Source organism: Rhipicephalus sanguineus, chromosome 9, assembly GCF_013339695.2.
Source record: "Rhipicephalus sanguineus isolate Rsan-2018 chromosome 9, BIME_Rsan_1.4, whole genome shotgun sequence".
NCBI classification, from domain to species: Eukaryota; Metazoa; Arthropoda; class Arachnida; order Ixodida; family Ixodidae; genus Rhipicephalus; species Rhipicephalus sanguineus.
Genome location: NC_051184.2, coordinates 119,845,329 through 119,872,225, shown reverse-complemented (window position 1 = coordinate 119,872,225; position 26,897 = coordinate 119,845,329). Strand labels below are relative to the sequence as shown.

The 26,897-nt window shown below is 45.5% G+C and overlaps 1 long non-coding RNA gene across 2 annotated transcripts in view; it reads left to right on the top strand.

The window, feature by feature from the left end:
* Window positions 1-26,253, top strand: part of LOC119406078 (uncharacterized) — a 39,351-nt gene extending 13,098 nt beyond the window's left edge. For both annotated transcript variants that reach the window (XR_007417571.1, XR_007417570.1), the window contains exons 3-5: window positions 2,646-2,698; window positions 18,341-18,393; window positions 26,200-26,253. This is a non-coding gene — a long non-coding RNA (uncharacterized LOC119406078). The remainder of the gene's footprint in view (window positions 1-2,645; window positions 2,699-18,340; window positions 18,394-26,199) is intronic.
* The last annotated feature ends 644 nt before the right edge of the window (window positions 26,254-26,897 follow it).

Sequence of the window (26,897 nt, the reverse complement as noted above, 5' to 3'; positions counted from 1 at the left end):
GAGGCGAAAAGATCGGCAAATTCTTCCACAAGAATTTGCAAAGACCGTCCAGTCATTATTCACGAGGCTGCCATTGGATTCTTGCAGACCTCAGGAGTTCAGAGGGCCTTGAGTATGCGTCATACACTTCCAGAACCGTTCGCCGTATGCAGCGAGCTACACAATGCGGCCCAGCTCCTTCGACGAAGTTGTTTTATGTGCTGCCGTATGGCTGCATCAAAGCGGTTATATATATAGCGTCCAATCAGAGCTCCTTTTAGAACACTGCGCCCTCCTGTAAGTGCATCGTCGACAAGCACGTAGCGGTCATTTGGGTATAACGCATCATTTGTAGAAAAAAGAGTGAATGATTTCTAGCTGACTTTGAAAATGAATCTGGCCGCATGCAGCACTATGAGGTTCTCAGGAGCCTCGATTACCAATCAGCAGCGTTTTCTGACCATGCTTAAAAATTGTTGCAGGGCCCCTTTAAAAATGAATATTCCTGTCCTTTTTTGGGCACTAGTACGATCAGGCTAAAGCCACGCCTGAGCCCCCACCTTTCAACACGGCATTATTGCATTTGGCTTCAATTTGAGCACTTGGGGTTCTTTGAAAGCAGCATATTGCCACCTCATTTTAAGTGGTCTGTACCAAGCTTCAACCATAGCTTTGGACATACTGGCTGGCTCTCATCGGCACACACTTATGTGCGTTCCTTTTTGCTTTGTGTTCATGTTCACCGTGGTACTCATACGACTCTCCATCATTATCCACGACATAAAGCAGATACTGACCACACCGACTGGTTATGGCGCGTGCGCCGAACAAGGTAACACGAATGGCAACCTAATTTTCTTATAAGTTCTGCGACCTAATATTACACTCTAAGAAAAAAGGTGTCATTTGACTCTCTTTTTATACATGTAAGAGTCACATGTGTTGCACTCCCTTTAGAGAGGAAAGTTGACGCTCTTTAGGAGAGTCGTGCATTGACTCTCTTTGGGAAAGTCGTGTGTTCCACGACTCTCCTAAAGAGAGTCAACGTGCATCTCTAAAGGGAGTGCAACACATGTGACTCTCACATGTATAAAAAGAGTCACAATTCTTAGAGTGTATCTTTAAAGGAAACATTCTCAATATTGCAAAAATTGTGTGTAATGTTGAATCTCTCTTTACTATAAACATTGAGATGCACGAAATATAACTTTTTTTTATATGTTGAAAGCTATCATATATATTTTTCAAAGTTGCCTGGCGCTTGCAAACCCTTTACATGTGTTGCTCTAGACAAGTTTTTACGACACTCTTTTGATATTTAATGTACGAGAAAATGTTTGGTGAGTCTGATGAGTCCCGAGTGAGTCTGCTTCAGGAAAATTTTGGTGAGTCTGAGTCCGGATGAGTTATATTTTCGTGAGTCTCAGTCCGAGTGAGTCCGGCTGAGTTATATTTTCGTGAGTTTAAGTCCGAGTCAGTCCAACTTAGTTATATTTTTGTGAGTCTGAGGCCGAGTGAGTATGGCTGAGTTATATTTTCGTGAGTGTCAGTCCGAGTGAGTCCGGTTGATGAAAATACTATTCAGGAGTCTGAGCTTGAGTGAGTCTGGTTGAAGAAAAATGTTGTTAGTTTGAATCCGAGGAAAGTTTTGGTGAGTCGAGTTGAGGAAAAGTTTCACGAGTCTGAGTCCGAGTGCGTCCGCTCCAGTAAAATATTGCTTAGTCTAAGTCTGAGTGAGCTCTAAGCAAAAAACATATTTATTGAAAGAGTCTGAGTGAGCACAACTTATTTTGTCGACGTATGGTTATAAATAATGTCTAGTCTATACTATCGCGTGCCTTGTAATCATATACATGTTTCGGCCTGTAAAGCTCCAGAATTTCTTTTTGAAATTGTAAAACTGTCCAGTGCCCCCAACCCTGGGACTCTTCCACGGGAGGTCGTTGACAATTGATAACTCTTATTTGAAGGTACGAAATGAAATGCTGCCACAAAATGCACCGATTATGTGAGATATCAACATTAAAATATGCCAGCAACATGACTGAAATGCTAATTCCACGCTAACACAATGTAATCTGAAATATTGGCAGCACCACACCTAAACTCTCATGCAATCTTTATTGCACACTTCCAAAGCCCGAAGCTATTCGTAGTATTTTTTCAGTGCATTAAGTCACGGAGTTAATCCCGTTCGTGGCACCGCAATTTCAAAATTTTAAGTTGAATGTGCAATGAGACATTAAAAGTTTCTTCCCATGAAACGCATAATTATTGACAACGTAATAGTGATTTTTATGCATCGTGCTGGTTGCAACTATAATGTTAGCTAGGTGATGAGCTTATAGAGTACACCATTCACAGACTATGGCAAAGTGGAAACAGCAATATATGCTAATGCATGCTACAAAACGACGGCATAATGGTGTGACGAATACAAGCGTGATCTTTCTCCATAGGAGAGAATGGAACAGCCGAGATTTACACTTGGAACAGCCATTAATGGAACGCCCGAGATGTATTCAATTCTCGGCTGTTCCATTAATGTGTCTCTAGTCTAATTCACAATAATGCGAAGTAAACAAGTATTGTTGTACGAAGGCATGGAAGATTGCTGTGCAGCATGTCATGACACATGTGCAATACCAGGCCGCTTTTTTACACAGCAACGTGATCAGTATTCAAAGTGACCTACAATTATGTACCTAATCAACGGCAGGTGAGTACAGTTTTCCAGTTCCATAATTCGCAAATATCTGTCTCACAAATATCTGCATTCTTGTGTGAGAAAGGTGATCTCGAACGTTTTGCACGTGGGAATGGCAATGGATATGCACGTACGTGGTTGTTTTTCGAGCCAAGCTTGCAGTAATCAAATTGGGAAGCTGGTGAGGTTCGCTAGAAGCCTAAAACCCTTGTCACCCACAGCTGGCAAGCACAAAGAAAGCTTAGCCAAAGGTCACGAGAAGGCACGGAGATATAGCAAGATAAAGAAAACTGTCCTTTGCCCAACGAAGTGTAGCTGATTCCATTGCGGCAACCTTTACCACGATCTCCACTTCCAGCCATACGTTACCTCCCCGTCCCCCGAAGATTGCGACGGGATGGCACCCCCTCTTCCTGGACGCTCATAGCTCTTAGGGGGGGGGGGAATCGATCAGGCGCTAGACTTCATGATAAGGGGGGGTGTATGCGCTGGCATGAGGATAGGGAGCAGTCTCACATACCAAGGAGACTTGAACACTGCTCTCACCCCCCCGCATCTTTCAAGGATGCAGTCTTTGAAGCAAGCAAGAAAGAAAACCACGTCCTGTCTTCATCTCGTTCCTATCGTATTCGTTCTAGTGCTGCTTTCCATCATTATTAAGCGCTTAGCCCTCAGGTGAATATGTGAACTGGAACCAACTGGGAACAGTTGGTTCCAGTTACAAGTAGAAACAAGTGGCTTGAGTTAGCAGCTGGTACTGTGTTACATCTCAACTGGCCACCAATGGGAACCATGACCAGTTGAAATGGAAGCAGCATGCATGGTCCCACTTGGAAACCATAACCAGTTAAAGTGGAAGCAAGTGGTCCCAGTTATGTTCTAACTGGAAATGCGACCAGTGTTTCTGGCTGTACGATTCTTCACAGTGAAAGAAAAAAAATATTGAACTCGAATGTATGATGTCGAATATTGCTGCACTTGAACAAATAAGTTTAATCCAAGAGGGTTTTTTTTTTTTCTTTCTTACTCACAGAAGGGTATACCGGATCGTTGGCCTGGTAAGGGCCACTTTTTCATATAAGGTGATCAAATAATGTGCTGCCTGCGACACAAGTTGGACAAGTTTCTCCTAGGGCACATACCCATGAAACAAAAACCTCTATAAACGTCTTTAAAACGTTTGATAACGGTATCGTGTTTTATTGGCGTGATCTTCCTCCTTAATTTTGAATGTTTGTTTATCCTCGCTGAACTGCTTCTCTTTACTATTACACGCTGTTTCAAGAATCAACGCACTTTCTTAGCGAGATGTACGAGGACACGCGAAAATTCCGGGGCCGTAAGCAAAAACGATGCAGATGGCTGCATCGGAAATTTCTCCGGCATCTGTGTCAGGAATGTTGATTTGCGCGGTTTGTCAAGGCTCTGATGACAGCAAGGCGCACTGCAGCAGACGAGGTATCAGAATTGCGTCACTGGGCGCATCGATTTCACGAACGACTCGTGGTGATCTGTACCTTAATTTCACACAAAACCACGTGACGTTGCGATGACCACAGCGTTTGGAGGCCAGTTCACACACGTTTATTCCACCGTTGGTAGAGCGGCACGACCTATAGGTTACTGGCCCCCCCGGTGAGACGGGCAGACCCACCGACACTGGCAAAATAGCGATACTTACGCCAGGCACAGCATGATCTTTGGTTCAAATTTTGGCGGTAACGTGACGTCATGAGTGACGGTTTTGTCTAGGTCACGCGACTTCCGTCTGTGATCACGTGACAGCGACCGGAAGTTTCACTGCCGCGCGCAGAGTACGAACGGAAAGTTGGAGGCGTTGGTGGCGTTGGTTGGAGCCACACAGGGCCACAGCGAGCGGACGCCGGACAAGCGCATCATCAACAGGCGTCGTTGGAACCCCACAAGCGATGCACCAGCATTTTCTGCTTCTGTTCAACGTGTGGTGCGTTCGCGCCTCTCAAATTTACGTGGACGGCGTACATAAAGCGGACAAAAGTAAGGCCGGCGCAGTCGGCAGCTCACAATCGCGTTGTGCTGCACCACTGTACTAGAATATGTTTTGGTGCCGTTAACATAACAGGGTGGCAGGTGCCGTAATTACGCTTAATAAGAGGCACAAATTGAAGGTGGCACAGGCCTACGCGCCTACATCGAGCCATGTAGACCACTTGTTGAAAGCTCTTAGGAAGTAGTCGAATCGGCAATGCGCCCTTGTCCTAGCTCTTATGGGAGACAAATTAGCGCTTTTCTCTTGTCTTTCATAAATCACATATACAGGCCCGTAGCCAGGGGGTCCCAGGGGGCACGCCCCCCCCCCCGAAATCTTGATGACACATGGTGTTTAATCGAAAATAAATCATGAAAATAGGCGTTTTTCTCAAGTAGTCAAGGCTTTCAGCAAGTGAGTCATCAATGTGAACGTCAACCAACTTGCCCACCTCTCTGTTATTCTGCAAAGAAAATCAGTGCGCCAGGAACGACCACTCCAAGCTCCCCGGTTGCCCCTATTTACGCGATCGAGTAAAGGATCGAAGTAAAAGACAATACACAGTATAAATAAGTTATTATGCAATAATACTTAAGATTACTTATGGCACAGTATTGTGTATTTCTTGCTCCTGGTTTGCAAGTCAACTTTTCAGTGGTCAGTTCAGCGCCTTGTTCGGTCATTTCTGTCTTGAAGCGGCCCTGCAACACTTATCCAAGTATACCATCCAATGGCTTCATTAAAGGACCTTATTGCCTCCCGATCACGAAACGACCACCGCAAAATTTTTTTGAGATGCGAAGCATCTTATGAGCAAGCTTGATCCGGTGGCGTCCGCGCTCCACTGCGCATGCGCCTACTCTCTCTCCCACTCTCCTCCTTTACGCAGGTGTTCGGTTGCCGTCTCTCCTCTCCTCCCCCCGCGCTGCAGCCTGTAAACCACTCTCTCCTCTCCCTCCCCCATTTCATATAAGCGCGTTTGCTCGGTCGGCCTCCGTCATTCTCGCTTCGCTCCCGTTCAGATGAGTTGCGTCAACGTCGGTGTCATTCTCACTTTGCTCCCGTTCAGATGAATTGTAATGTCAACGGGCCCTGTTGCAGCAGCACTCCAACCTCTGCCGAGATCGTCGCGGAGCAGCAGCAGCGCAGGGCTCGCTACGTAATGATAACACAAACACTAAATACAAACCGCACACACTAACGGAAACGCCGAGTGAACGTAAACGGAAACTTGGTGGGCACCCCCAATGCTGCTTCGCATCCCCTCATGGTTCCCTTTAGTGGGAGATGGTGCAATTTTTAGAAACGGTGAAGTACAACGGAGTTACAGAGATTTGTACACGCTGTACGTAATTGCTTTCTCTCGTCGCGACGAGCACGCTGGAAGCTAAGCAGGGAGGGATGGTTCGGGGAAAGAAATTACGTCACGTGCGCTTCATGACCTCTTTTTCTTTCTTTCTTTTTTCTTCGACCGCGCGGCTTACTTTCAGTGTAATCGCGCACGGGCACGTGCCGGCCACCCGCGGCGGTCTCGCTAGCTACGCAGCTCACGATGCTCGAATCAGCCAATGGCCGTGAATTTGGGCATATTTTATTTATTTATTTGATTTGTATACATACAAGCACAAGGACACAGAGGAAAGAGGGAGAGAGCAAGCTGGCAACTGCCACCTAGAGGGGCACAACGCCTACCTGCTCTTTCGGGAGGAGGAAAGAGGAAGATACGAGGAGAGAAAGAACATAGAAAAGTAAAGAAAAAATTGACAAAGAGGTGAAAATGTGCAACTGGGAATCCAACTGGGATCAAATGGTCCCATTTGGGAAACAAGTGGTCCAGTTGATTCCAGTTGCAACTGGTTCCAGTTAGCAGCTGGTCCCAATTACAACTCAACTGGTCCCAGTCCATTCAAGTTGCAACTGGTTCCAGTTAAGGACTAGACAAAAAAAAATTCGGCAGATCCCACGCGCTGTGTGAATCGGTTTCATGCGAAGCAGTCAGCGAGTACTTCTATGCTGTATTTTATGGCTTTGAGCCAAGCGTTACGAGGTGGATCGACGTGTTTTATTTGTAACTGCAGTAGCACATCGTGGGCTTTCCAGGCACGTCGACAACACTGGCGTTTAAAGGGTGACTTGTGCGACGTACGTAACGTCAGCCCTCACGTTAGGGTACATATATGCCAGTATTATCGAAATAAAGTGCACTTTATGGTGCAATCGTGTGAATATCATACGTAACTTTCGTTAATGTATTCCTCCGGAGTCGAGCAATGCTTCAATATAGCTTGCTGAGTCATAGGAATACAAATGCAATGTTTTAGACTGCTATAAAGCGGAGCCAACACTGGAACCACCAGGCGTTAATCTGATATGACGCCTGTATCGTAGGAGTACATATGTAGTGTTTATTGCTTTCTTGTAAAATTAGATAGCCAGTATACAACAACCACAAATGGACATTTCACCGACATTACGCATTTCACCGACATTACGCCTGCATAGGCTGTTTATGCAAACCAGTTTATAGACATGGCATTGCTCTGTAGTAGAATACCCGATTGCCATGCAGAATGCTTGGGTTCGATTCCCCCTGGGATCCTAGTTATTACTCTTTCCATTTGTCGGGTCAACGCTGCCGATGTCGGTTTTTCTTAACGCTCTTGCATTTTAATTACCAATGTCTGTTCTCGCCGTTCCTGGGTAGATATAAACTGTCAATCACCTCTGGGGCATAACCTGTACACCGCGGCCCATGTCTGGAGGAAAGGGTTTGATGATGTACGTGACAGGATTTTCACGCTATTCATATCGTGATCCGACAGTCATATTCGTCAAATCCTCTTACCTTCTCATGCCAATTTTGGTCTACACCAAGTTAAGGAGGTGATCACGAGAGCACGTAGGCTGCTATATAGATAGACAGATAGATAGATATAGATAGATAGGTCGATAGGCCTCATCGATGTTTCGGAAAGCTTGGTACGTGACACCATCTTCACCTGGGGCAGCGCGACGATGTGAGAGGCTGAGTGCATGGCACAGCTCGACGAAAGTAAAGTCTGCTTCATCCATCTCACAGGGAGTACCATAGAAAATTGTTATCGAACTATCACTCGTCAACGAATTAAGGACGCCATTTGCATTGTCTCTTGACATAGGAGAGGCGAAAAGATCGGCAAATTCTTCCACAAGAATTTGCAAAGACCGTCCAGTCATTATTCACGAGGCTGCCATTGGATTCTTGCAGACCTCAGGAGTCAGAGGGCCTTGAGTATGCGTCATACACTTCCAGAACCGTTCGCCGTATGCAGCGAGCTACACAATGCGGCCCAGCTCCTTCGACGAAGTTGTTTTATGTGCTGCCGTATGGCTGCATCAAAGCGGTTATATATATAGCGTCCAATCAGAGCTCCTTTTAGAACACTGCGCCCTCCTGTAAGTGCATCGTCGACAAGCACGTAGCGGTCATTTGGGTATAACGCATCATTTGTAGAAAAAGAGTGAATGATTTCTAGCTGACTTTGAAAATGAATCTGGCCGCATGCAGCACTATGAGGTTCTCAGGAGCCTCGATTACCAATCAGCAGCGTTTTCTGACCATGCTTAAAAATTGTTGCAGGGCCCCTTTAAAAATGAATATTCCTGTCCTTTTTTGGGCACTAGTACGATCAGGCTAAAGCCACGCCTGAGCCCCCACCTTTCAACACGGCATTATTGCATTTGGCTTCAATTTGAGCACTTGGGGTTCTTTGAAAGCAGCATATTGCCACCTCATTTTAAGTGGTCTGTACCAAGCTTCAACCATAGCTTTGGACATACTGGCTGGCTCTCATCGGCACACACTTATGTGCGTTCCTTTTTGCTTTGTGTTCATGTTCACCGTGGTACTCATACGACTCTCCATCATTATCCACGACATAAAGCAGATACTGACCACACCGACTGGTTATGGCGCGTGCGCCGAACAAGGTAACACGAATGGCAACCTAATTTTCTTATAAGTTCTGCGACCTAATATTACACTCTAAGAAAAAAGGTGTCATTTGACTCTCTTTTTATACATGTAAGAGTCACATGTGTTGCACTCCCTTTAGAGAGGAAAGTTGACGCTCTTTAGGAGAGTCGTGCATTGACTCTCTTTGGGAAAGTCGTGTGTTCCACGACTCTCCTAAAGAGAGTCAACGTGCATCTCTAAAGGGAGTGCAACACATGTGACTCTCACATGTATAAAAAGAGTCACAATTCTTAGAGTGTATCTTTAAAGGAAACATTCTCAATATTGCAAAAATTGTGTGTAATGTTGAATCTCTCTTTACTATAAACATTGAGATGCACGAAATATAACTTTTTTTATATGTTGAAAGCTATCATATATATTTTCAAAGTTGCCTGGCGCTTGCAAACCCTTTACATGTGTTGCTCTAGACAAGTTTTACGACACTCTTTTGATATTTAATGTACGAGAAAATGTTTGGTGAGTCTGATGAGTCCCGAGTGAGTCTGCTTCAGGAAATTTTGGTGAGTCTGAGTCCGGAATGAGTTATATTTTCGTGAGTCTCAGTCCGAGTGAGGTCCGGCTGAGTTATATTTTCGTGAGTTTCAGTCCGAGTCAGTCCAACTTAGTTATATTTTTGTGAGTCTGAGGCCGAGGAGTATGGCTGAGTTATATTTTCGTGAGTGTCAGTCCGAGTGAGTCCGGTTGATGAAAATACTATTCAGGAGTCTGAGCTTGAGTGAGTCTGGTTGAAGAAAAATGTTGTTAGTTTGAATCCGAGGAAAGTTTTGGTGAGTCGAGTTGAGGAAAGTTTCACGGCTGAGTCCGAGTGAGCGCCGTCTCCAGTAAAATATGCTTAGTCTAAGTCTGAGTGAGCTCTAAGCAAAAAACATATTTATTGAAGAGTCTGAGTGAGCACAACTTATTTTGTCGACGTATGGTTAAAATAATGTCTAGTCTATACTATCGCGTGCCTTGTAATCATATACATGTTTCGGCCTGTAAAGCTCCAGAATTTCTTTTTGAAATTGTAAAACTGTCCAGTGCCCCCAACCCTGGGACTCTTCCACGGAGGTCGTTGACAATTGATAACTCTTATTTGAAGGTACGAAATGAAATGCTGCCGCAAAATGCACCGAATGTGAGATATCAACATTAAATATGCCAGCAACATGACTGAAATGCTAATCCACGCTAACACAATGTAATCTGAAATATTGGCAGCACCACACCTAAACTCTCATGCAATCTTTATTGCACACTTCCAAAGCCGAAGCTATTCGTAGCATTTTTTCAGTGCATTAAGTCACGGAGTTAATCCCGTTCGTGGCACCGCAATTTCAAAATTTTAAGTTTGAATGTGCAATGAGACATTAAAAGTTTCTTCCCATGAAACGCATAATTATTGACAACGTATAGTGATTTTTATGCATCGTGCTGGTTGCACTATAAGTTAGCTAGGTGATGAGCTTATAGAGTACACCATTCACAGACTATGGCAAAGTGGAAACAGCATATATGCTAATGCATGCTACAAAACGACGGCATATGGGTGGACGAATACAAGCGTGATCTTTCTCCATAGGAGAGAATGGAACAGCCGAGATTTACACTTGGAACAGCCATTAATGGAACGCCCGAGTATTCAATTCTCGGCTGTTCCATTAATGTGTCTCTAGTCTAATTCACAATAATGCGAAGTAAACAAGTGGTTGTACGAAGGCATGGAGATTGCTGTGCAGCATGTCATGACACATTGCAATACCAGGCCGCTTTTTTACACAGCAACGTGTCAGTATTCAAAGTGACCTACAATTATGTACCTAATCAACGGCAGGTGAGTACAGTTTTCCAGTTCATAATTCGCAAATATGTCTCACAATATCTGCATTCTTGTGTGAGAAGGTGATCTCGAACGTTTCTGCACGTGGAATGGCAATGGATATGCACGTAGTGGTGTTTTCGAGCCAAGGATTGCAGAATCAACATTGGGAAGCTGGTGAGGTTCGTAGAAGCCTAAAAACCCTGTCACCCACAGCTGGCAAGCACAAAGAAAGTTAGCCAAAGGTCGAGAAGGCACGGAGATATAGCAAGATAAAGAAAACTGTCCTTGCCCAACGAAGTGTAGTGATTCCATTGCGGCAACCTTTACCACGATCTCCACTTCCAGCCATACGTTACCTCCCGTCCCCCGAAGATTGCGAGGGATGGCACCCCCTCTTCCTGGACGCTCATAGCTCTTAGGGGGGGGGGGAATCGATCAGGCGCTAGACTTCAGATAAGGGGGGGTGTATGCGCTGGCATGAGGTAGGGAGCAGTCTCACATACCAAGAGACTTGAACACTGCTCTCACCCCCGCATCTTTCAAGGATGCGTCTTTGAGCAAGCAAGAAGAAAACACCGCTGTCTTCATCTCGTTCCTATCGTATTCGTTCTAGTGCTGCCTTTCCATCATTAAGCGCTTAGCCCTCAGGTGAATATGTGAACTGGAAAACAACTGGGAACAGTTGGTTCAGTTACAAGTAGAAACAAGTGGCTGAGTTAGCAGTGGTACTGTGTTACATCTCAACTGGCACAATGGGAACCATGACAGTTGAAATGGAAGCAGCATGCATGTCCCACTTGGAAACCATAACCAGTTAAAGTGGAAGCAAGTGGTCCCAGTTATGTCTAACTGGAAATGCGACCAGTGTTTCTGGCTGTACGATTCTTCACAGTGAAAGAAAACAACTATTGAACTCGAATGTATGATGTCGAATATCTGCTGCACTGAACAAATAAGTTAATCCAAGAGGGTTTTTTTTTTCTTTCTTACTCACAGAAGGGTATACCGGATCGTTGGCCTGGTAAAGGGCCACTTTTTCATATAAGGTGATCAAATAATGTGCTGCCTGCGACACAAGTTGGACAAGTTTCTCCTAGGGCACATACCCATGAAACAAAAACCTCTATAAACGTCTTTAAAACGTTTGATAACGGTATCGTGTTTTATTGGCGTGATCTTCCTCCTTAATTTTGAATGTTTGTTTATCCTCGCTGAACTGCTCTTTACTATTACACGCTGTTTCAAGAATCAACGCACTTTCTTAGCGAGATGTACGAGGACACGCGAAAATTCCGGGGCCGTAAGCAAAAACGATGCAGATGGCTGCATCGGAAATTTCTCCGGCATCTGTGTCAGGAATGTTGATTTGCGCGGTTTGTCAAGGCTCTGATGACAGCAAGGCGCACTGCAGCAGACGAGGTATCAGAATTGCGTCACTGGGCGCATCGATTTCACGAACGACTCGTGGTGATCTGTACCTTAATTTCACACAAAACCACGTGACGTTGCGATGACCACAGCGTTTGGAGGCCAGTTCACACACGTTTATTCCACCGTTGGTAGAGCGGCACGACCTATAGGTTACTGGCCCCCCCGGTGAGACGGGCAGACCCACCGACACTGGCAAAATAGCGATACTTACGCCAGGCACAGCATGATCTTTGGTTCAAATTTTGGCGGTAACGTGACGTCATGAGTGACGGTTTTGTCTAGGTCACGCGACTTCCGTCTGTGATCACGTGACAGCGACCGGAAGTTTCACTGCCGCGCGCAGAGTACGAACGGAAAGTTGGAGGCGTTGGTGGCGTTGGTTGGAGCCACACAGGGCCACAGCGAGCGGACGCCGGACAAGCGCATCATCAACAGGCGTCGTTGGAACCCCACAAGCGATGCACCAGCATTTTCTGCTTCTGTTCAACGTGTGGTGCGTTCGCGCCTCTCAAATTTACGTGGACGGCGTACATAAAGCGGACAAAAGTAAGGCCGGCGCAGTCGGCAGCTCACAATCGCGTTGTGCTGCACCACTGTACTAGAATATGTTTTGGTGCCGTTAACATAACAGGGTGGCAGGTGCCGTAATTACGCTTAATAAGAGGCACAAATTGAAGGTGGCACAGGCCTACGCGCCTACATCGAGCCATGTAGACCACTTGTTGAAAGCTCTTAGGAAGTAGTCGAATCGGCAATGCGCCCTTGTCCTAGCTCTTATGGGAGACAAATTAGCGCTTTTCTCTTGTCTTCAAAATCACTATACAGGCCCGTAGCCAGGGGGTCCCAGGGGGCACGCCCCCCCCACCCCCCACCCCCCCCCCCCCCCCCCCCCCCCCCCCCCCCCCCCCCCCCCCCCCCCCGAAATCTTGATGACACATGGTGTTTAATCGAAAATAAATCATGAAAATAGGCGTTTTTCTCAAGTAGTCAAGGCTTTCAGCAAGTGAGTCATCAATGTGAACGTCAACCAACTTGCCCACCTCTCTGTTATTCTGCAAAGAAAATCAGTGCGCCAGGAACGACCACTCCAAGCTCCCCGGTTGCCCCTATTTACGCGATCGAGTAAAGGATCGAAGTAAAAGACAAAACAGTATAAATAATATTATGCAATAATACTTAAGATTACTTATGGCACAGTATTGTGTATTTCTTGCTCCTGGTTTGCAAGTCAACTTTTCAGTGGTCAGTTCAGCGCCTTGTTCGGTCATTCTGTCTTGAAGCGGCCCTGCAACACTTATCCAAGTATACCATCCAATGGCTTCATTAAAGGACCTTATTGCCTCCCGATCACGAAACGACCACCGCAAAATTTTTTTGAGATGCGAAGCATCTTATGAGCAAGCTTGATCCGGGCGTCCGCGCTCCACTGCGCATGCGCCTACTCTCTCTCCCACTCTCCTCCTTACGCAGGTGTTCGGTTGCCGTCTCTCCTCTCCTCCCCCCGCGCTGCAGCCTGTAAACCCACTCTCTCCTCTCCCTCCCCCATTTCATATAAGCGCGTTTGCTCGGTCGGCCTCCGTCATTCTCGCTTCGCTCCCGTTCAGATGAGTTGCGTCAACGTCGGTGTCATTCTCACTTTGCTCCCGTTCAGATGAATTGTAATGTCAACGGGCCCTGTTGCAGCAGCACTCCAACCTCTGCCGAGATCGTCGCGAGCAGCAGCAGCGCAGGGCTCGCTACGTAATGATAACACAAACACTAAATACAAACCGCACACACTAACGGAAACGCCGAGTGAACGTAAACGGAAACTTGGTGGGCACCCCCAATGCTGCTTCGCATCCCCTCATGGTTCCCTTTAGGGGGAGATGGTGCAATTTTTAGAACGGTGAAGTACAACGGAGTTACAGAGATTTGTACACGCTGTACGTAATTGCTTTCTCTCGTCGCGACGAGCACGCTGGAAGCTAAGCAGGGAGGGATGGTTCGGGGAAAGAAATTACGCACGTGCGCTTCATGACCTCTTTTTCTTTCTTTCTTTTTTCTTCGACCGCGCGGCTTACTTTCAGTGTAATCGCGCACGGGCACGTGCCGGGCCACCAGCGGCGGTCTCGCTAGCTACGCAGCTCACGATGCTCGAATCAGCCAATGGCCGTTGAATTTGGGCATATTTTATTTATTTATTTGATTTGTATACATACAAGCACAAGGACACAGAGGAAGAGGGAGAGAGCAAGCTGGCAACTGCCACCTAGAGGGGCACAACGCCTACCTGCTCTTTCGGGAGGGGAAAGAGGGAAGATACGAGGAAGAAAGAACATAGAAAAGTAAAGAAAAATTGACAAAGAGGTTGAAAATGTTGCAACTGGGAATCCAACTGGGATCAAATGGTCCCATTTGGGAAACAAGTGGTCCCAGTTGATTCCAGTTGCAACTGGTTCCAGTTAGCAGCTGGTCCCAATTAAAACTCCAACTGGTCCCAGTCCATTCAAGTTGCAAACTGGTTCCAGTTAAGGACTAGACAAAAAAAATTCGGCAGATCCCACGCGCTGTGTGAATCGGTTTCATGCGAAGCAGTCAGCGAGTCATTCTATGCTGTATTTTATGGCTTTGAGCCAAGCGTTACGAGGTGGATCGACGTGGTTTATTTGTACTGCAGTAGCACATCGTGGGCTTTCCAGGCACGTCGACAACACTGGCGTTTTTTTAAAGGGTGACTTGTGCGACGTACGTACGTCAGCCCTCACGTTAGGGTACATATATGCCGTATTATCGAAATAAAGTGCACTTTATGGTGCAATCGTGGGAATATCATACGTAACTTTCGTTAATGTATTCCTCCGGAGTCGAGCAATGCTTCAATATAGCTTGCTGAGTCATAGGCAATACAAATGCAATGTTTTAGACTGCTATAAAGCGGAGCCAACACTGGAACCACCAGGCGTTAATCTGATATGACGCCTGTATCGTAGGGAGTACATATGTAGTGTTTATTGCTTCTTGTAAAATTAGATAGCCAGTATACAACAACCACAATGGACATTTCACCGACATTACGCATTTCACCGACATTACGCCTGCATAGGCTGTTTATGCAAACCAGTTTATAGACATGGCATTGCTCTGTAGTAGAATACCCGATTGCCATGCAGAATGCTGGGTTCGATTCCCCCTGGGATCCTAGTTATTACTCTTTCCATTTGTCGGGTCAACGCTGCCGATGTCGGTTTTTCTTAACGCTCTTGCATTTTAATTACCAATGTCTGTTCTCGCCGTTCCTGGTGTAGATATAAACTGTCAATCACCTCTGGGGCATAACCTGTACACCGCGGCCCATGTCTGGAGGAAAGGGTTTGATGATGTACGTGACAGGATTTTTCACGCTATTCATATCGTGATCCGACAGTCATATTCGTCAAATCCTCTTACCTTCTCATGCCAATTTTGGTCTACACCAAGTTAAGGAGGTGATCACGAGAGCACGTAGGCTGCTATATAGATAGACAGATAGATAGATATAGATAGATAGGTCGATAGGCCTCATCGATGTTTCGGAAAGCTTGGTACGTGACACCATCTTCACCTGGGGCAGCGCGACGATGTGAGAGGCTGAGTGCATGGCACAGCTCGACGAAAGTAAAGTCTGCTTCATCCATCTCACAGGGAGGACCATAGAAAATTGTTATCGAACTATCACTCGTCAACGAATTAAGGACGCCATTTGCATTGTCTCTTGACATAGGAGAGGCGAAAAGATCGGCAAATTCTTCCACAAGAATTTGCAAAGACCGTCCAGTCATTATTCACGAGGCTGCCATTGGATTCTTGCAGACCTCAGGAGTTCAGAGGGCCTTGAGTATGCGTAATACACTTCCAGAAACCGTTTCGCAGTATGCAGCGAGCTACACAATGCGGCCCAGCTCCTTCGACGAAGTGTTTTATGTGCTGCCGTATGGCTGCATCAAAGCGTTGTATATATATAGCGTCCAATCAGAGCTCCTTTTAGAAACTGCGCCCCTCCTGTAAGTGCATCGTCGACAAGCACGTAGCGGTCATTTGGGGTTATAACGCATCATTTGTAGAAAAAAGAGTGACTGATTTCTAGTGACTTTGAAAAGAATCTGGCCGCATGCAGCACTATGAGGTTCTCAGGAGCTCGATTACCAATCAGCAGCGTTTTCTGACCATGCTTAAAAATTGTTGCAGGGCCCCTTTAACAAATGAATATTCCTGTCCTTTTTTGGGCATAGTACGATCAGGCTAAAGCCACGCCTGAGCCCCCACCTTTTCAACACGGCATTATTGCATTTGGCTTCAATTTGAGCACTTGGGGTTCTTTGAAAGCAGCATATTGCCACCTCATTTTAAGTGGTCTGTACCAAGCTTCAACCATAGCTTTGGACATACTGGCTGGCTCTCATCGGCACACACTTATGTGCGTTCCTTTTGCTTTGTGTTCATGTTCACCGTGGTACTCATACGACTCTCCATCATTATCCACGACATAAAGCAGATACTGACACACCGACTGGTTATGGCGCGTGCGCCGAACAAGGTAACACGAATGGCAACCTAATTTTCTTATAAGTTCTGCGACCTAATATACACTCTAAGAAAAAAGGTTGTCATTTGACTCTCTTTTTATACATGTAAGAGTTCACATGTGTTTGCACTCCCTTTAGAGAGGAAAGTTGACGCTCTTTAGGAGAGTCGTGCATTTGACTCTCTTTGGGAAAGTCGTCGTGTTTCCACGACTCTCCTAAAGAGAGTCAACGCTGCATCTCTAAAGGGAGTGCAACACATGTGACTCTCACATGTATAAAAAGAGTCACAATTCTTAGAGTGTATCTTTAAAGGAAACATTCTCCAATATTGCAAAAATTGTGTGTAATGTTGAATCTCTCTTTACTATAAACATTGAGATGCACGAAATAAACTTTTTTTATATGTTGAAAGCTATCATATATATTTTTCAAAGTTGCCTGGCGCTTGCAAACCTTTACATGTGTTGCTCTAGACAAGTTTTTTACGACACTCTTTTGATATTTAATGTACGAGAAAATGTTTGGTGAGTCTGATGAGTCCCGAGTGAGTCTGCTTCAGGAAAATTTTTGGTGAGTCTGAGTAGGATGAGTTATATTTTCGTGAGTCTCAGTCCGAGTGAGTCCGGCTGAGTTATATTTTCGTGAGTTTAAGTCGAGTCAGTCCAACTTAGTTATATTTTTGTGAGTCTGAGGCCGATAGTGAGTATGGCTGAGTTATATTTTCGTTGAGTGTCAGTCCGAGTGAGTCCGGTTGATGAAAATACTATTCAGGAGTCTGAGCTTGAGTGAGTCTGGTTGAAGAAAAATGTTGTTAGTTTGAATCCGAGGAAAGTTTTGGTGAGTCGAGTTGAGGAAAAGTTTCACGAGTCTGAGTCCGAGTGCGTCCGCTCCAGTAAAATATTGCTTAGTCTAAGTCTGAGTGAGCTCTAAGCAAAAAACATATTTATTGAAAGAGTCTGAGTGAGCACAACTTATTTTGTCGACGTATGGTTATAAATAATGTCTAGTCTATACTATCGCGTGCCTTGTAATCATATACATGTTTCGGCCTGTAAAGCTCCAGAATTTCTTTTTGAAATTGTAAAACTGTCCAGTGCCCCCAACCCTGGACTCTTCCACGGGAGGTCGTTGACAATTGATAATCTTATTTGAAGGTACGAAATGAAATGCTGCCACAAAATGCACCGATTATGTGAGATATCAACATTAAAATATGCCAGCAACATGACTGAAATGCTAATTCCACGCTAACACAATGTAATCTGAAATATTGGCAGCACACACCTAAACTCTCATGCAATCTTTATTGCACACTTCCAAAGCCCGAAGCTATTCGTAGTATTTTTTCAGTGCATTAAGTCACGGAGTTAATCCCGTTCGTGGCACCGCAATTTCAAAATTTTAAGTTTGAATGTGCAATGAGACATTAAAAGTTTCTTCCCATGAAACGCATAATTATTGACAACGTAATAGTGATTTTTATGCATCGTGCTGGTTGCAACTATAATGTTAGCTAGGTGATGAGCTTATAGAGTACACCATTCACAGGACTATGGCAAAGTGGAAACAGCAATATATGCTAATGCATGCTACAAAACGACGGCATAATGGTGTGACGAATACAAGCGTGATCTTTCTCCATAGGAGAGAATGGAACAGCCGAGATTTACACTTGGAACAGCCATTAATGGAACGCCCGAGATGTATTCAATTCTCGGCTGTTCCATTAATGTGTCCTCTAGTCTAATTCACAATAATGCGAAGTAAACAAGTATTGTTGTACGAAGGCATGGAAGATTGCTGTGCAGCATGTCATGACACATGTGCAATACCAGGCCGCTTTTTTACACAGCAACGTGATCAGTATTCAAAGTGACCTACAATTATGTACCTAATCAACGGCAGGTGAGTACAGTTTTCCAGTTCCATAATTCGCAAATATCTGTCTCACAAATATCTGCATTCTTGTGTGAGAAAGGTGTATCTCGAACGTTTTTTGCACGTGGGAATGGCAATGGATATGCACGTACGTGGTTGTTTTTCGAGCCAAGCTTGCAGTAATCAAATTGGGAAGCTGGTGAGGTTCGCTAGAAGCCTAAAACCCTGGTCACCCACAGCTGGCAAGCACAAAGAAAGCTTAGCCAAAGGTCACGAGAAGGCACGGAGATATAGCAAGATAAAGAAAACTGTCCTTTGCCCAACGAAGTGTAGCTGATTCCATTGCGGCAACCTTTACCACGATCTCCACTTCCAGCCATACGTTTACCTCCCCGTCCCCCGAAGATTGCGACGGGATGGCACCCCCTCTTCCTGGACGCTCATAGCTCTTAGGGGGGGGGGGGAATCGATCAGGCGCTAGACTTCATGATAAGGGGGGGTGTATGCGCTGGCATGAGGATAGGGAGCAGTCTCACATACCAAGGAGACTTGAACACTGCTCTCACCCCCCCGCATCTTTCAAGGATGCAGTCTTTGAAGCAAGCAAGAAAGAAAACCACGTCCTGTCTTCATCTCGTTCCTATCGTATTCGTTCTAGTGCTGCCTTTCCATCATATTAAGCGCTTAGCCCTCAGGTGAATAGTGAACTGGAACCAACTGGGAACAGTTGGTTCCAGTTACAAGTAGAAACAAGTGGCTTGAGTTAGCAGCTGGTACTGTGTTACATCTCAACTGGCCACCAATGGGAACCATGACCAGTTGAAATGGAAGCAGCATGCATGGTCCCACTTGGAAACCATAACCAGTTAAAGTGGAAGCAAGTGGTCCCAGTTATGTTCTAACTGGAAATGCGACCAGTGTTTCTGGCTGTACGATTCTTCACAGTGAAAGAAAAAAAATATTGAACTCGAATGTATGATGTCGAATATTGCTGCACTTGAACAAATAAGTTTAATCCAAGAGGGTTTTTTTTTTTCTTTCTTACTCACAGAAGGGTATACCGGATCGTTGGCCTGGTAAGGGCCACTTTTTCATATAAGGTGATCAAATAATGTGCTGCCTGCGACACAAGTTGGACAAGTTTCTCCTAGGGCACATACCCATGAAACAAAAACCTCTATAAACGTCTTTAAAACGTTTGATAACGGTATCGTGTTTTATTGGCGTGATCTTCCTCCTTAATTTGAATGTTTGTTTATCCTCGCTGAACTGCTTCTCTTTACTATTACACGCTGTTTCAAGAATCAACGCACTTTCTTAGCGAGATGTACGAGGGACACGCGAAAATTCCGGGGCCGTAAGCAAAAACGATGCAGATGGCTGCATCGGAAATTTCTCCGGCATCTGTGTCAGGAATGTTGATTTGCGCGGTTTGTCAAGGCTCTGATGACAGCAAGGCGCACTGCAGCAGACGAGGTATCAGAATTGCGTCACTGGGCGCATCGATTTCACGAACGACTCGTGGTGATCTGTACCTTAATTTCACACAAAACCACGTGACGTTGCGATGACCACAGCGTTTGGAGGCCAGTTCACACACGTTTATTCCACCGTTGGTAGAGCGGCACGACCTATAGGTTACTGGCCCCCCCGGTGAGACGGGCAGACCCACCGACACTGGCAAAATAGCGATACTTACGCCAGGCACAGCATGATCTTTGGTTCAAATTTTGGCGGTAACGTGACGTCATGAGTGACGGTTTTGTCTAGGTCACGCGACTTCCGTCTGTGATCACGTGACAGCGACCGGAAGTTTCACTGCCGCGCGCAGAGTACGAACGGAAAGTTGGAGGCGTTGGTGGCGTTGGTTGGAGCCACACAGGGCCACAGCGAGCGGACGCCGGACAAGCGCATCATCAACAGGCGTCGTTGGAACCCCACAAGCGATGCACCAGCATTTTCTGCTTCTGTTCAACGTGTGGTGCGTTCGCGCCTCTCAAATTTACGTGGACGGCGTACATAAAGCGGACAAAAGTAAGGCCGGCGCAGTCGGCAGCTCACAATCGCGTTGTGCTGCACCACTGTACTAGAATATGTTTTGGTGCCGTTAACATAACAGGGTGGCAGGTGCCGTAATTACGCTTAATAAGAGGCACAAATTGAAGGTGGCACAGGCCTACGCGCCTACATCGAGCCATGTAGACCACTTTGTGAAAGCTCTTAGGAAGTAGTCGAATCGGCAATGCGCCCTTGTCCTAGCTCTTATGGGAGACAAATTAGCGCTTTTCTCTTGTCTTTCATAAATCACATATACAGGCCCGTAGCCAGGGGGTCCCAGGGGGCACGCCCCCCCCCCCCCCGAAATCTTGATGACACATGGTGTTTAATCGAAAATAAATCATGAAATAGGCGTTTTCTCAAGTAGTCAAGGCTTTCAGCAAGTGAGTCATCAATGTGAACGTCAACCAACTTGCCCACCTCTCTGTTATTCTGCAAAGAAAATCAGTGCGCCAGGAACGACCACTCCAAGCTCCCCGGTTGCCCCTATTTACGCGATCGAGTAAAGGATCGAAGTAAAAGACAATACACAGTATAAATAAGTTATTATGCAATAATACTTAAGATTACTTATGGCACAGTATTGTGTATTTCTTGCTCCTGGTTTGCAAGTCAACTTTTCAGTGGTCAGTTCAGCGCCTTGTTCGGTCATTTCTGTCTTGAAGCGGCCCTGCAACACTTATCCAAGTATACCATCCAATGGCTTCATTAAAGGACCTTATTGCCTCCCGATCACGAAACGACCACCGCAAAATTTTTTTGAGATGCGAAGCATCTTATGAGCAAGCTTGATCCGGTGGCGTCCGCGCTCCACTGCGCATGCGCCTACTCTCTCTCCCACTCTCCTCCTTTACGCAGGTGTTCGGTTGCCGTCTCTCCTCTCCTCCCCCCGCGCTGCAGCCTGTAAACCCACTCTCTCCTCTCCCTCCCCCATTTCATATAAGCGCGTTTGCTCGGTCGGCCTCCGTCATTCTCGCTTCGCTCCCGTTCAGATGAGTTGCGTCAACGTCGGTGTCATTCTCACTTTGCTCCCGTTCAGATGAATTGTAATGTCAACGGGCCCTGTTGCAGCAGCACTCCAACCTCTGCCGAGATCGTCGCGGAGCAGCAGCAGCGCAGGGCTCGCTACGTAATGATAACACAAACACTAAATACAAACCGCACACACTAACGGAAACGCCGAGTGAACGTAAACGGAAACTTGGTGGGCACCCCCAATGCTGCTTCGCATCCCCTCATGGTTCCCTTTAGTGGGAGATGGTGCAATTTTTAGAAACGGTGAAGTACAACGGAGTTACAGAGATTTGTACACGCTGTACGTAATTGCTTTCTCTCGTCGCGACGAGCACGCTGGAAGCTAAGCAGGGAGGGATGGTTCGGGGAAAGAAATTACGTCACGTGCGCTTCATGACCTCTTTTTCTTTCTTTCTTTTTTCTTCGACCGCGCGGCTTACTTTCAGTGTAATCGCGCACGGGCACGTGCCGGCCACCCGCGGCGGTCTCGCTAGCTACGCAGCTCACGATGCTCGAATCAGCCAATGGCCGTGAATTTGGGCATATTTTATTTATTTATTTGATTTGTATACATACAAGCACAAGGACACAGAGGAAAGAGGGAGAGAGCAAGCTGGCAACTGCCACCTAGAGGGGCACAACGCCTACCTGCTCTTTCGGGAGGAGGAAAGAGGAAGATACGAGGAGAGAAAGAACATAGAAAAGTAAAGAAAAAATTGACAAAGAGGTGAAAATGTGCAACTGGGAATCCAACTGGGATCAAATGGTCCCATTTGGGAAACAAGTGGTCCCAGTTGATTCCAGTTGCAACTGGTTCCAGTTAGCAGCTGGTCCCAATTACAACTCAACTGGTCCCAGTCCATTCAAGTTGCAACTGGTTCCAGTTAAGGACTAGACAAAAAAAATTCGGCAGATCCCACGCGCTGTGTGAATCGGTTTCATGCGAAGCAGTCAGCGAGTACTTCTATGCTGTATTTTATGGCTTTGAGCCAAGCGTTACGAGGTGGATCGACGTGTTTTATTTGTAACTGCAGTAGCACATCGTGGGCTTTCCAGGCACGTCGACAACACTGGCGTTTAAAGGGTGACTTGTGCGACGTACGTAACGTCAGCCCTCACGTTAGGGTACATATATGCCAGTATTATCGAAATAAAGTGCACTTTATGGTGCAATCGTGTGAATATCATACGTAACTTTCGTTAATGTATTCCTCCGGAGTCGAGCAATGCTTCAATATAGCTTGCTGAGTCATAGGAATACAAATGCAATGTTTTAGACTGCTATAAAGCGGAGCCAACACTGGAACCACCAGGCGTTAATCTGATATGACGCCTGTATCGTAGGAGTACATATGTAGTGTTTATTGCTTTCTTGTAAAATTAGATAGCCAGTATACAACAACCACAAATGGACATTTCACCGACATTACGCATTTCACCGACATTACGCCTGCATAGGCTGTTTATGCAAACCAGTTTATAGACATGGCATTGCTCTGTAGTAGAATACCCGATTGCCATGCAGAATGCTTGGGTTCGATTCCCCCTGGGATCCTAGTTATTACTCTTTCCATTTGTCGGGTCAACGCTGCCGATGTCGGTTTTTCTTAACGCTCTTGCATTTTAATTACCAATGTCTGTTCTCGCCGTTCCTGGGTAGATATAAACTGTCAATCACCTCTGGGGCATAACCTGTACACCGCGGCCCATGTCTGGAGGAAAGGGTTTGATGATGTACGTGACAGGATTTTCACGCTATTCATATCGTGATCCGACAGTCATATTCGTCAAATCCTCTTACCTTCTCATGCCAATTTTGGTCTACACCAAGTTAAGGAGGTGATCACGAGAGCACGTAGGCTGCTATATAGATAGACAGATAGATAGATATAGATAGATAGGTCGATAGGCCTCATCGATGTTTCGGAAAGCTTGGTACGTGACACCATCTTCACCTGGGGCAGCGCGACGATGTGAGAGGCTGAGTGCATGGCACAGCTCGACGAAAGTAAAGTCTGCTTCATCCATCTCACAGGGAGTACCATAGAAAATTGTTATCGAACTATCACTCGTCAACGAATTAAGGACGCCATTTGCATTGTCTCTTGACATAGGAGAGGCGAAAAGATCGGCAAATTCTTCCACAAGAATTTGCAAAGACCGTCCAGTCATTATTCACGAGGCTGCCATTGGATTCTTGCAGACCTCAGGAGTTCAGAGGGCCTTGAGTATGCGTCATACACTTCCAGAACCGTTCGCCGTATGCAGCGAGCTACACAATGCGGCCCAGCTCCTTCGACGAAGTTGTTTTATGTGCTGCCGTATGGCTGCATCAAAGCGGTTATATATATAGCGTCCAATCAGAGCTCCTTTTAGAACACTGCGCCCTCCTGTAAGTGCATCGTCGACAAGCACGTAGCGGTCATTTGGGTATAACGCATCATTTGTAGAAAAAAGAGTGAATGATTTCTAGCTGACTTTGAAAATGAATCTGGCCGCATGCAGCACTATGAGGTTCTCAGGAGCCTCGATTACCAATCAGCAGCGTTTTCTGACCATGCTTAAAAATTGTTGCAGGGCCCCTTTAAAAATGAATATTCCTGTCCTTTTTTGGGCACTAGTACGATCAGGCTAAAGCCACGCCTGAGCCCCCACCTTTCAACACGGCATTATTGCATTTGGCTTCAATTTGAGCACTTGGGGTTCTTTGAAAGCAGCATATTGCCACCTCATTTTAAGTGGTCTGTACCAAGCTTCAACCATAGCTTTGGACATACTGGCTGGCTCTCATCGGCACACACTTATGTGCGTTCCTTTTTGCTTTGTGTTCATGTTCACCGTGGTACTCATACGACTCTCCATCATTATCCACGACATAAAGCAGATACTGACCACACCGACTGGTTATGGCGCGTGCGCCGAACAAGGTAACACGAATGGCAACCTAATTTTCTTATAAGTTCTGCGACCTAATATTACACTCTAAGAAAAAAGGTGTCATTTGACTCTCTTTTTATACATGTAAGAGTCACATGTGTTGCACTCCCTTTAGAGAGGAAAGTTGACGCTCTTTAGGAGAGTCGTGCATTGACTCTCTTTGGGAAAGTCGTGTGTTCCACGACTCTCCTAAAGAGAGTCAACGTGCATCTCTAAAGGGAGTGCAACACATGTGACTCTCACATGTATAAAAAGAGTCACAATTCTTAGAGTGTATCTTTAAAGGAAACATTCTCAATATTGCAAAAATTGTGTGTAATGTTGAATCTCTCTTTACTATAAACATTGAGATGCACGAAATATAACTTTTTTTTATATGTTGAAAGCTATCATATATATTTTTCAAAGTTGCCTGGCGCTTGCAAACCCTTTACATGTGTTGCTCTAGACAAGTTTTTACGACACTCTTTTGATATTTAATGTACGAGAAAATGTTTGGTGAGTCTGATGAGTCCCGAGTGAGTCTGCTTCAGGAAAATTTTGGTGAGTCTGAGTCCGGATGAGTTATATTTTCGTGAGTCTCAGTCCGAGTGAGTCCGGCTGAGTTATATTTTCGTGAGTTTAAGTCCGAGTCAGTCCAACTTAGTTATATTTTTGTGAGTCTGAGGCCGAGTGAGTATGGCTGAGTTATATTTTCGTGAGTGTCAGTCCGAGTGAGTCCGGTTGATGAAAATACTATTCAGGAGTCTGAGCTTGAGTGAGTCTGGTTGAAGAAAAATGTTGTTAGTTTGAATCCGAGGAAAGTTTTGGTGAGTCGAGTTGAGGAAAAGTTTCACGAGTCTGAGTCCGAGTGCGTCCGCTCCAGTAAAATATTGCTTAGTCTAAGTCTGAGTGAGCTCTAAGCAAAAACATATTTATTGAAAGAGTCTGAGTGAGCACAACTTATTTTGTCGACGTATGGTTATAAATAATGTCTAGTCTATACTATCGCGTGCCTTGTAATCATATACATGTTTCGGCCTGTAAAGCTCCAGAATTTCTTTTTGAAATTGTAAAACTGTCCAGTGCCCCCAACCCTGGGACTCTTCCACGGGAGGTCGTTGACAATTGATAACTCTTATTTGAAGGTACGAAATGAAATGCTGCCACAAAATGCACCGATTATGTGAGATATCAACATTAAAATATGCCAGCAACATGACTGAAATGCTAATTCCACGCTAACACAATGTAATCTGAAATATTGGCAGCACCACACCTAAACTCTCATGCAATCTTTATTGCACACTTCCAAAGCCCGAAGCTATTCGTAGTATTTTTTCAGTGCATTAAGTCACGGAGTTAATCCCGTTCGTGGCACCGCAATTTCAAAATTTTAAGTTTGAATGTGCAATGAGACATTAAAAGTTTCTTCCCATGAAACGCATAATTATTGACAACGTAATAGTGATTTTTATGCATCGTGCTGGTTGCAACTATAATGTTAGCTAGGTGATGAGCTTATAGAGTACACCATTCACAGACTATGGCAAAGTGGAAACAGCAATATATGCTAATGCATGCTACAAAACGACGGCATAATGGTGTGACGAATACAAGCGTGATCTTTCTCCATAGGAGAGAATGGAACAGCCGAGATTTACACTTGGAACAGCCATTAATGGAACGCCCGAGATGTATTCAATTCTCGGCTGTTCCATTAATGTGTCTCTAGTCTAATTCACAATAATGCGAAGTAAACAAGTATTGTTGTACGAAGGCATGGAAGATTGCTGTGCAGCATGTCATGACACATGTGCAATACCAGGCCGCTTTTTTACACAGCAACGTGATCAGTATTCAAAGTGACCTACAATTATGTACCTAATCAACGGCAGGTGAGTACAGTTTTCCAGTTCCATAATTCGCAAATATCTGTCTCACAAATATCTGCATTCTTGTGTGAGAAAGGTGATCTCGAACGTTTTGCACGTGGGAATGGCAATGGATATGCACGTACGTGGTTGTTTTTCGAGCCAAGCTTGCAGTAATCAAATTGGGAAGCTGGTGAGGTTCGCTAGAAGCCTAAAACCCTTGTCACCCACAGCTGGCAAGCACAAAGAAAGCTTAGCCAAAGGTCACGAGAAGGCACGGAGATATAGCAAGATAAAGAAAACTGTCCTTTGCCCAACGAAGTGTAGCTGATTCCATTGCGGCAACCTTTACCACGATCTCCACTTCCAGCCATACGTTACCTCCCCGTCCCCCGAAGATTGCGACGGGATGGCACCCCCTCTTCCTGGACGCTCATAGCTCTTAGGGGGGGGGGGGAATCGATCAGGCGCTAGACTTCATGATAAGGGGGGGTGTATGCGCTGGCATGAGGATAGGGAGCAGTCTCACATACCAAGGAGACTTGAACACTGCTCTCACCCCCCCGCATCTTTCAAGGATGCAGTCTTTGAAGCAAGCAAGAAAGAAAACCACGTCCTGTCTTCATCTCGTTCCTATCGTATTCGTTCTAGTGCTGCTTTCCATCATTA